The sequence below is a fragment of the Chinchilla lanigera genome, unplaced genomic scaffold (genome assembly GCF_000276665.1).
Source record: "Chinchilla lanigera isolate Chin_1 unplaced genomic scaffold, ChiLan1.0 scaffold00003, whole genome shotgun sequence".
NCBI classification, from domain to species: Eukaryota; Metazoa; Chordata; class Mammalia; order Rodentia; family Chinchillidae; genus Chinchilla; species Chinchilla lanigera.
The window spans coordinates 47,492,328-47,505,378 of record NW_004955404.1 but is presented as its reverse complement, the minus strand read 5'-3'; positions in this window follow the sequence as shown (position 1 = coordinate 47,505,378).

Genomic DNA, 13,051 nt, shown 5'->3' with positions numbered 1-13,051 from the left:
ACCAGTCTCACAGTCCCATTTTTAAAGGAGCTGAGTCACAATAGTTAAACTTGTCCTATGTCCACCTCATCCTGCAACCTTTGGTAGTAACTTTAACAACTGAACAGTGTACCTTGAGCGTTACTCCAGAGGTGCGTGTGTTTGCACAGTATCTTTAACACACAGGCAGGTGTCAGTTCAACCTTCCTATTCTTGTACTGAAGAATTTGCTAAAATTGTTTTTATATTTCTTGTTATATTACCTTATAAAATTAATGATAAAAATACACAATTTTTTATTATCCTATATTTAAATAATTGGACTTGTAAGTGGTTAAAGCAAGTTGCCTTTAATCATAGAGAAAAAGAACAGCCTTCTAGTCACTGAAGGGAAAAATGACTTGAAACTCCTTTGAAGTTTTAACTCCTATAGGCTTCCGGAAAGATCTTACTTTCCTTAATCTGTATGTGATTGACTTAAATCTTGCCTAGTTTAACAACTTTTGCCTGGAGGCACTTACAGAAAATTAAGAAATTGATTAGAGTCATGAATGTCTTTTTAAAAAGGTCATGGCTGCCTGAGATGACAGTTAATAAACTGAGCAAACAATAGGCTTATCAAAAAGCTTAAAAAGAAAAACTCCAGAATGAAATATTCTTAAGGGTCTTATGGAAGTAGGAATCCAGAAGGCCTCTTGCATTCCAGAAGTCCCTGAGCTCAAAAGCTGGGCTGCACACATCCTCAAGAAAACCTGGGAAACTCCTAAACTCTGGAATCTATGTCTGTGAAATGAGCTGCTGAATCTAGTGCAGAACTCTATGCTCTCAGGCTGAGTACTAAAGGTTTATTTCAAATATTACAATAAGCCTTTCAATTCTGCGGGACTGAGCATTGGAGAGACTGAGGTATTGGTTTTAATAAAAACCTGTCTCATCACTGATGAGATACTGAGATACTAGTTGATACTGAGACAGCTGAGTGGAGGCTAAGTGGCTGCACATTTTATCAATTGAGATTATTTTGTGAGTGGAGAAGAATGTTAGTGAAAAGATCCTCAAAATCTTTGGGATACAATCTTAGCAATCTATAAAATTAAATTAAATTAAATTAATTTAATTTAATTAAATTAAAGGCATTCTAGAAGGAGGAGATGAAAGGGGAGAGAATGCTGGCAGAAATGGTCAAATGTTCCCCAGCTGGTAATAAATACTATTTTGCACTTCCCAGTAGCTCAGTAAATTTCAAATCAGATACACTCAGAAGAAATACATACCTAACACATTCTAATAAACTTTAAAAAGCAATGGCAAACAGAGAAGTTTTAACATTGGATGTTAAGAATTGAACTCGGGGACTTCTATGTGCTAAATACCTATTCTACCACTTAGCTCTATCCTCGACCCTTCAAGTAGAGAATACTGAGTTCAGCAAGAACGAAATAATTTCTTACATGCAAGTAATCTTCAGAAAGACCAATATGTGTACCTTGTCAGAAAATATAGAAACAAATCAATGAAATAATATATTCAAAGAGTTGAAAATTATACAAAATAAATCAAAACAAAATGACTTACTAAATTCTATTATACAGGAAACTCGCAGAAATGAATTTTGTTTTTATGATTGGCTAACATTTGAAAAACTTTCAACAATGTATTAAAATCTAAATTTAAGAAAAGAAAGAAAAGGTAGCTGGGTGTAGTAACACATGCCTGCAATCCCAGCACTCAGAAGGCTGAGGCAGGAGGATCTCCACAAGTGTCAAGCCAGCCCTGGCTACACAGTGAGTTCATTGCCAGCCTGAACTACATAAAAGATCCTATCAAAGAGAGACACAGAGAGAGGGAAAGAGAGAGAGACAAAAAAGAGAAAGAGAGAGAAAGACAGAAATCAAAATATCCTTAACCCCACATCCAGAAGAAGTAGAAAATAATTAGAAGTAATAACTGAATCTTCCTATGTCTGCAGTTAGTTAGTAGACAGAACAAATAACACTGTAGGGGCATATAGCACTAAGAATACCGCAAGTAACTGGAAGCATTCTCCAGGACAAACACTGCTGTTCCCTATCTAAGAAAGTCTCAGCACATGTAAAGATAAAAAGTCATGTAAAGTACATAATTTGTCTATAATAAAGTTAAATTTTAAGTAAAAAGGTGATTAATGAAATTCGTAACTATGTAGATATTGAATCAGAAACATTCAGGAATTAAACACTTCTCTCCTATAACAACTATGTCAAGAGTTCAGTAAGGCCAATTTGAAAAACTCTTGATGAAGAGGGCTGGGGATTTAGCTCAGTGGCACAGTACCTGCCTGGCAAGCGCAAGGTAGTGAGTTTGATTCCCAGTACCGGAAAAAAAAAAGAAAAAATCTTGATAAAAATTATAACACAACATTTATAACACAAATTATAACAAACTTATGTGATATACAGAAATTTATACCTAAAAACATATCTGTATATATTTAAAAAGACAAAAAATACAAATTGATATCTAAATTGTACTTCAACAAATGTAAAAAGAGAAAAAGAACCCAAATAACAAAAATGAAGAAAGTAATAATCAGTGGAGCAGATATAATTGAAATATAGAATAAATGAATAAACAATCCAAAATTTGGTGCTTTTAAAACATCAACAAAATTAATAAATAAGTAACTCAATTGCTGAAACATAGAAATCAGGTAAAAGATTGACATCTTCATACATTGTTGATGTTACATTTTGGTGATTGGTTTAAAAGGAGTGTTGCACTTAAACACACACACATGTACTCACACACACACACACACACCCTAAGGCATTACTGTAACAATGACTCAACTGTTAGTTATATACTTAAGAGTTTTGAAGATGCGTGTGTACACAATGATGTGTGTCCAAATACCTATAGAAACATTATTTATAAGAGCCAAAATGGAAACCACCGGTGCATACATCAGTTAGTGATTGGCTGAGCACAAGTGGAATATCTGTAAAATGGAAAATTATTTAGCAATGAAGAAATAATCACTGCTATATCATACAAAATGTATGCACCTTATAGACATTATGCTAAGTGAAAGAAACTGAGGCAAAGGCCATGTATTGCATGATTTTTTTCATACTGAATATCTACAATTTGTAATTCTATATAAACAGAAAATAACTTTGCAGTTTCAGCATAAGATGGACAGAGATGTGTGAGGTGCATCCCAGGAATATGAGGTGATGAAAATATTCTAAATTAAATAGTAGTGATGTTGGCAAAACTTTCTAAAGACTAAAACAATAGAATACTGATTTTTATATGTTAGAATGAATTCCATGGCATGTGAATTATATTTCAATAAAATGGTGAAAAAGTACTTTTAACTGCTAAAGATGGTGAATATTTGAAGTGACTTTATTCAATAAGTAATTTGGAGAACATTAGCTCTTCTGCATTCTGAGATGGAATCTTCTTTTGGGGGGATAAATTAAAGGCTGTAAGCATTTACATCCAATGATAATGCAAGTAATTAATCATTGATTTGTTGTTGCACTACTAATGTGGGAGAGAGAGAAAAATAAAAATTTTCTGAAAAGTTTGCTGATCAGAGACCTAGACAGCATCTCCAGAAAACATGCAACCCATACAGTCATCAGACTCTGGTTCTTCTGACATTTTTCCTTTGGTTTTATCTTTTAAAATGTCTCTCTGTCCAGTCAGTGAAAGTAATCATTACAGCTTCCAGGAGAGAATACAAAGTTGTATGTGAAGAAAACGAACAATGAGAAGCAAAGAAACCAGTTTGAACATGCGCAATACTTCTGTGGTCAAATTCTTTAAAGTAATACTGAGAAGCAGACTGTGCTCAGTCCCAATACATTAGATATTTTCAAGAGTTAGAAAATTCAAAATAAAATAAAGGTAAATAATATTTTAGCTTTCCTTTTTCTTAAAGGTACAAAACATTTGATGGAGGGGTGGGAGTGATCGGGGATATAGCTCAGCAGCGCAAGCACCTGCCAAACAAGCACAAAGTCCCCAGTTCGATTCCCGGTGTAAAAATAAACAAATAAAAAAACCCACACTGATGGAGGAATGGGGTAATGTAGGCCAGTGGGTACAAAGTTACTTTTCACTAAGTTTTCATTTGCACTGTGGAGTAATTATAGACAACAGTTATGTACTGTGTATGTCAAAAAGCTAAAAGAATAGGTTTTGAACATGTTCCGTATATAAAATGACAAACGTTTGCTGAGGCAGTGTCTTAGCCAATTTTTTTCACTGAGACTGATTACTTGTGAAGTACTTATTTTGGAGCACGGTTGCAGAAATTTCAGTCCATGTTCTGCAGGTCCAATACAGAAAAATGCCGAGTGGAAGGTCCTGCGGCAGAGAAAGGATGCTCAAGTCACAGTGGGCAGGAAGCGGAGATGGAAGGGAGGAATTAAGGAATGAGCTCTTCCCTGCACTCCCCCAGTGGCCTGCCCTAGCCAGCCCCTGGCTCCTGAGCTCCGCTCCACTCTAGCACCCTCACAGTCCAGTCACCTCCCAAAGGCCTCACCCTCTGAGGACAGGAGGCTCTGAGCGACATTCCAGATCCAACACAACAGAGGAACGAGTCTAAGCAGAGCTCATTGTCAGACAGTACATGCTGGGATCAAAATACCACGTGCTTGCTCTATTAATGCAAGCTTATGTATCCACCTATCAGTTAAAAATACATTTGATAGGGGCCTGGGGGTTTAGCTCAGTGGCACAGCACTTGCCTGGCAAGCGCAACGTTGTGAGTTCCATTCCCGGTGCTGGGAAAAAAAAAAACAAACACATTTGATAAAAACCAAAGAACATAGTTAAACACTGAGAAAAATAAAGTGTACAAGATAATTTAAATTTATTACATTAATCCTCAGATAACATCAAAAATTTATAGAACTTTTTTTTGATATGCTTAAAAATAACTAAGAAATACTACATATGTACATACCCATGTAGATATATATACATATATACATATAAGCATCTCCATATATTTATATATTCATTGCATATTTATATATGAATACTGTGATATAAAGTGAATTTTAAGAGATGCCTCATAAAGTTAGTAATTTGGAGAAATAACATTCAGATAATGAGGCTTACAGAAAATACATTTTTATGTTTATGTATTGTGGTTGAGTTTTCAAAATCTACCTATAGCTAATCTCAGAATATGAGTAAAAAAAAGACAATATTTTTATCAGTATAATATTTTTGTATGTAACATTACATTCACTAGGTAAATTTCTATTTTTGTAGATGTGCACATCTGTTTTAAATTATTAAAGAAAAAATTACTATAGGGACATTTCTGTGTCTGTTTTCATATTCTTAAACTTGAATTATATGTTTTCTTTTTTTTAAACACAAACTAATGCAGGGCTTTCATATAACATATAAACAATTAAAATCATTCATTAGCATTCAATTATATCAATAATATTTACCATTTATCAATGATATTTATTATTTATTCAATGATAAATGTTAAATGCCTTAACTCAATGTAGAAATATATTTGGGCAAATAACTATCTTAAAATAATGTCTTTCATTGTTTTAATTCTTCCTTCCTTCCTTCCATCCTTCCTTCCTTCCTTCCTTCCTTCCTTCCTTCCTTCCTTCCTTCCTTCCTTCCTTCCTTCTTTCCTGTGGGGTCTAGTTATGTAGTGATGGAACAAAAGACCAGAAATATCCTCTCATTATATAGTTATTTGGTAGGACCACGATTGAAATCCACTCTGGAAGGCATTATGTTGGGCTGTCATTGTCTACTTAATACAACAACAGAACTCATATTGGAAAAGGAAACTGTTTCTATCCTGTTTTAGATTTTATAGCCAACACTGTCCCTAAAATAACTTATATAGTTGCTTAAAATTGCACCTGAAAATCACACTTTTTAAAAGTTTTCAGAAAATTAATCTTCAGAAAAGAGGTGTCTAGGATAATTGTACCAACAAGGATAGTGTTTTGCATACAGGAACCATAAATGGTTCAATTCAAACTTGTTAGAAAGGTAGACTTATTCACTTTTTATCACATCACTTGTGTAATACAGTCAATATTCATACTTCTTAATTTGCGTGTTTCACATAATGTGAAAGTGTTATTTTCTAAAGCAAGTTTCTGTTTGGAAAACATATGTTGATTTTACAATGAAAAGTATGTACAACACACAGTACAAAACCAGAAGGAATCACAGCACTGATCTGTCCACTCATAACACTTCTACATTATACCTGAGGGTCCTCACTGTAATATAAATTTCCAATACACTCTGATTAATGAATAAATGGGTTGCTTGGGACATAAAGCAGTAACTTTAATAGGCAAACACTGACACGTCAGCAGTCAATGACATCTTCCAAAGCTGGAGGAACCTGATAAACAAAGATGTATGTGGAAGGAAGATAAAAGACAGTATGCATTGAGTGTTTTTTAAAATCATTTGAAAATCTTTCTCTCTTCTTGTTTTCCTTAATAGAATCAAGAAATTTGTCACTCAGTCCAATGGGGCAAAAGTTACATTGGCAAAATTTACACAAAGGTTGTTTCAAATTTCATTTGCCTATAGCAAGGTTTTGAAAACTGGTAAGCCTGTTTTCTGGAAAATAAGAAAGCAGGTATACTGTTTTGATTCTAATAAATGCCATTCTTACAACCTCATTAATCAAACATCCTGTTCTCAGAAGCAAAATGTTTCTCCTATTGAAATTTGTCACACATTTTTCTAGTGTTAGAGCACACACGTTTTAAGCATAATATTTCATCCTATATCTTTCTGTGAAGTTGAGATGATTTTTGACATTTCAAAAAGTCATTAAATTTTCTGAGCCAGTTTTTCAACCTCTTCTTTGATACATGGCTAGTGTCTTGTTCACTTTTCTCACTGCTAAGATAAAATACCTGGCACTCAAAGTTAAAGGAGGAAAGGTTCATTTCAGCTCAGTGTATAGAGATTTCAGTCCACAGCTGGCTGGTTCCACAGTAGGGCAGTATGGCAGAGGGGCATCACGAAGGAGAAAGATCCCTCAGTGAGTCAGCAAGGAGCCAAAGCAGGGAGCAGCACAAGAGCAAGGCGGCCTTCCCTCTTCATATTCCGTCCAGGCTGTAAGCCTACTGATTGTTGCAACCCACACCTGGGAGAAGGGGTTCCATTACCCACAACCTTAATCCCACTTCACACACCCTAATTCCACCACCATGGACACTCCCCACCTATGACTGCATGGCGTTTGGGAAGGACATCCAGTCCATAACAGCTAATAAAAATAAAAATTGCATCTCGTTCTTAATTCTTTCATTCTGCCTCTACTCTTTCTGAGTAATTGCTCACAGATGGCTTATATTTTTTACAAGTGGGGTTTCTAACAGTATTTGTGATAGAGTTCCTGATTAGTTAATCTTAAAACAGATGACAAGTGCAATACAATCCATGAAGAGAGCTGTTTTCATTTCTATGATGTATGATGTAGTGGTTCCTTCAAAGAAACCAATGCAGTGTTTCACTTTTTCTTCCTTTTCTGTTTCTGGTTGGGTAGTAGCTCTTTAATCTCTAAATGCAAGAACATTAGATCTCATATTTGTGCTGCAAAGGAATGAAACACGAAGTAAACTACAGTGAAGGAGGGAGCATGTGTCAGTTACAATGTGTGCTTCACCAGTAGAAAATGAGCTGCAACTGCTGTCTTGTATAGAGTAACACTAGTACCATCTGAGCTTGTGAATTTTAAAGAGAGTGAAAAAATTTATTTACTTTCAATTTTTTCTGAGGTTTAAAATAAAATTTGAATGTAACAAATGAATATTTAGATTTTAAAGTTTTAGGGAAGCAAAACACATACAGAGTCTACATTTAGCACTTAGGTTCATATTTGCCATTTCTTCTCTAAACTATACTGATGAACTTCTACTTCATCAAATTCTGAAAATCTATTACACAGAAGTTATCCTGGAAGGTTCTGGCAAAGGTTACACATTTATTGTTGCCAAGGATGCAATATTGTTAGGCAAAGATTTAATGTGGCACTAAGGTAAATTCTTTGGAAGGGTCACTTTGTAAATTATCATCTTGTATCTTAATATTTTAATAAATATTCTCATTTTCAGTATGTGTTTGATCTAGAAATGACACTTGAAATTACTCACATTGATGAAATAACATTCCAGCAGTAAAAGTAATGCTCACATTTTTCCTCAGATAGCTTCTGGCATCAAAAAATTGAGTGGTAAATGGATGCTAGTTTGAGAACAGTATATCTTATTCACCATATTGTGTTCATCATACATTTATATGATGTATCATATAAATAGTAAATTACGAATAAGTGACATCAAAACACCAAATGAAAGAGCTTTAAATTTTAGATGATAGACAAAGAATATTGAATAATGATCAGTGGACAATAATTTTTTTCTTCTATCAAGAAATTGCTCAGAGTTTAGAATGTAGAAATCAGAAAAGAATTCCACTAGAAAACCAGAATAGGAAATGAGTATCACTTGCAGTCGAAGAACATGAGCAACTTTTAATTATTAACTCCCCTTTTATTTCTTGGGTAGTGTTGCATTGCATAATTATTTGACTAAAGTTCCATTTATTTTGCAAGTATTTGTATCTATTCATGTAATACAAAAATAAAATATTCTATGTAAAGTTTCCCTTGACTTTTTATCCATTTGTTTTAAGATTTCCTAAAGCAATGACAGTGTGCCAAGAATTTCAAATGTTTCTCACAATAAGTCTTAAGAAGGAGTAAAACCTGCGTGTCTCATTACTATGAATTTCAGTTAAACTTGTTTTGGTTTAAAATCTCATTTTTAGACCCAATTACAAAAAGAAGCATTGGTTTGAGTGCATAGCATCATGTAAATGTTTCACTACATTTAGCCAAAATTAATCATTTGAATCTACATTAAAGAAATGTGTGCCTATTCAGTAGCATTTTCGCTTTAAAATCTCCCATAGTATCATTAATAGAACTTGGGTAAGGATTAAGCAAGTATACTCAATTTTACATTTATCCAATACGTAACTATGACCTAAGAACCTTCTGTTTCTCACTTATTAGAGTGTCACGTCTAAATTATTTTAACGCTCATTTTGTTCATTTTTTTCTTTTGCTTGTATTTCTAATTTGGAATAATCCTATTCTTTGGGTTTACCTGTGTAGTGCCCTGAAGAATATGAGAAATGATTGGTTATTTAGTCTAAAGAAAAATGAAACCAACCAAAATAGACTGAAAAGATATGTAGTGCAAGCGCACCATCTTATCTGTGGCTGTAGGGGTAAGAAATTCTTGAAGAAATTGTTTGAAGACATTCTGAAGACTAAGATGTTAATTAGGAAGTATTTGCACTGATAAAGAGCAAGAGTAAATGTAAAGTAACAATATATGAACTTTGAATCAGCCTGAGGTTACCAGTCTTTTTAGTTCATAGTTTCAATTTATCATTCTGAAATTCAATAATAAATGTAATTTAGTTCCTGAGCAAATACTTTGACAGTGTGTAAGTTCCATATATTTGCTATTTGTTTCTGAGTATATAAAAACTTATTTTTTTTCAAGTAGAAGATTAAATTCTAGTCAGTTGGATCCTTTCTGCAAGTGGATAATTTAATAATTTTTATCTATTAATCAACTTAATTTTGTTGTTAATGTATAATCAAATTTGTATGAATAAGTTTTAGGTAATAGATGTTAACAAAGGTAGATTACAACATATTTGTGGAATGAAATATTACTGAAACTCAATTTTAAAATGAGAAATACATGATCTCAATTTAACTTCTCCCAAACTAATGATATATACTCATGCTTGCCTTAGTATACATTAATAGATTTGTTTTAGGATAAATACTTTTATCAACAGGGTATTGTAGAAAAATCTCAATAGCTTTACAAAGTAAAGTAAAAGAAAATATTATTTTCATATAATAGTCCACAAATTTATCTGTTCTCTGTGCTTTCCATATAAGAATTGACATTAAATGGATAGCAATATCAGTAGGTTTTAAAGACAGACATGAACTCTCCCAAGTATAAACAAAGCATTATTTTCAAGGGAAATCTTGCATGGGAACCAATATTGCTTATAAAGAATACAATATGAGATAAATTTAATGTAATTTAGTTACACTAGAGTAAGAACTAAATGAGGAAATTAAGACCTTATTATAAAATTCAGTTTTAAAACTGTAGGATGTAGCAGGATTCTACTTTAAACTATACATTAATATTTCACATTTAATGCAGTGAGCAACTAAAGCTTATGTACATTTCATAATTTCCCCCAAGTGATATTTTAAGGTAGAATTAAAATTACAGCAATACCACTACCTACATTCTGGTCCTGAACTTTTAAGAACTATGTTGGTTTAAATATTTCTATAAGAGGATCTATGAAATGAATACTATGAATATAAATTTTACCTTAAACCTAGAAACACTATCGAACATCACCAATAGTTGAATATATAAGTATGAAGTACAATGAATTATATTCAGATGTGAGCACTGGTATTAACACGAAAATCTGTAGTAAAATAACTACAATTGATCACAGTAAGATGTGACAAAGTTTGTGGCTTTATTGAGTAGTGTAATGTAGTGTAAACCTCAATATCAATAATTACAGAAACGTGCTCAACTACCTTAATATAGGGCCAATAATACATCCAAAAATTGTATCTTATTATAAACAGTTTGCTTGTGCATACAAAATTATTCAGACTATGTTGGGGAAATTTAATGATTTACATCAATTTCAAATTTTAAATTGGAATCATAATGAGAAGTATGTGTATCTACATACATATGTACATGTATTCATATTTACACCTATTTGTATATATACATATATGATAAATACATGCAAAGCACAAAAATATCTTACAAATTAAAGTGACAATATTGCAGTTTTGTAATCCCATATTATCATCCACTTATTCTAAATCTTGAAACAAACAGCTACTACTGTAAAACTCATTTTCATTGTTAATTAACATGTAAACTAAGTATCAACTATTTATTAGATATTATACTTGCCATTAACTTGTAAGGTAACAAAGATTAAATAATTATTTTTTTCATAAAAATCAAAATGGTTGATTTATACTTTGAGCATAATGTAGTTTTAAATTCTATTCTTTATTTCTCACAATTGAGTCTTTGGAGAGTGTATATAATCAATTAAATTCAAAAGATACTGGGGACTTAAAATTTCTGTCCCCTCTACATTTGAATCTTAAAGGTCTAATCCACCAATATGAGTGTATTTTGAGTGTATTTGCCGCTACAGAGGCAATTGTGTTAAGTGAGGTCATAATATTGATTCCATAGGATTGGAACCATTCTAAAAAGCTCAAGGCCCTGAGTTCAATTTCCGGTAAAAAACAAAACAAACAACAAAAGAGAATCATTCTACGATGGACACCAGATACCTCATTTGATTTCTTTGCAGACACAAAGAGTGCACAAAGAGATGGTTGCCCCTTGCAAATCAATAGAAGAGGCCTCAGAATGAAACCTACTTTGTAAGCATTTGAATTTTGGACTTCCGAACTTCCAGAAGAAATACATTTCTGCTGTACACATCACCCCAGTCCATAGTATTTGGTTTAACAGCCTGAGATGATACAATTAAACACACAGGAAGCACATGAGGTTAGAGTGCTGTGTAAACTGCCTTCTCAACACCAGAATTTCTGCACAGCTGATACACTTTGGCTTCTGAGCTGGAAGATTCCAGAACCCCTGTCATAACTGTTGCATTCTGAGCATGGACATCTTCCTCCAGAGGCAGTGTTTCACCCACGGCCATTGACAGAGGCTTCTCTCAGGTTCCTCTCCAAAGACCTCCCTGTGAAGCGGAGGAAAGGGTGTTGAAGAATGTTTTCTTCACTCTGACTCGGTGCTCCATAGTTTATCATTTCTAGCTTTTCTTCTTCCTGTTCCTTGGCCCCCTAAGTCCATAATATATCAGTAAATTATTGTTCGAGGTCCCTCAAGAGTAAGACCTCTCCCATCCTATTACGTCTGTGTTAATAGCACAGACCACACCTGGTGCTTCTTAATATGGGTGGAGCTGTCAGTCTCCTTCTTTTTCTATACTCTCACAGTAAGTTAATTAAACTTTGAATGCTTTCATCATTGCTTATTGTCTCTTAATATACAATTATTAGTATATTTTTATTAATATGTGTGTTATTATGTGAATATAATAAATATACTCACCTTGGAGAATTGGTACATATGCATGTCACACCTTGATCCTTTTTATCTCCCTTCTTCTCCCCTCCCTCTGGTCTTTCCCAGCCTCAGATCCTATTCCTATTCTCTCAAAGAAAGCACATGTGTGAGAGAGTACCTATTGCCCTCCCTCCTCTTTCTTTTTACTAAAGAATCCCCCAAACACAAAAGAATCTCCTTCTTTGCCTCTTAATTCTTCTTTCTCACTGAGAGGAATATGAACACGCTGGCTTATGGCTGAACTTGTCATGAACTGGTTGTATTAGAAGATGACAGTGACTGTGTGACTCTGTCACTTAATTATGTCAACTTGACAAGGTTCAGGTCCTTCTGAAGGAGTAACTGGAGCACAGAGGCACCATATTCATCAGTGGATTAATTCGCTGATGTTCTCAGCCTCATGTGGTCTTAGGCAGTAGGGCCCAGTTGAAGGATATAAGGTGTGGGTGGGTACTTTGGAGGTTGTCTCTTTCACTAGCGCCCTTCTCATGTGCTCTATTTCTTGGCCACCACTAAGTGTAGAGTTTGTCCCACCTATCCTTCCTAGATGTTCTGCAGCACCTCACACCCAAACCAACTGAACCTATTTACCATGGACTAAAACTTCAAAAGCTATGAGTCAAATTAAACTTGCCCTCCCTCCTTAAGGCTGTGGGTGTACTTTTCCCCAGCAACAGGAAAGCTCCCCGATGCAGTTACACACCATTCCTAGGGGTCTGGCAAAAAGGAGTAGATTCACTTATCATTTAGTAAAACTCCAGTGTCACCAATGGACTTCATACTGGCCATCAATCAATCTTCTA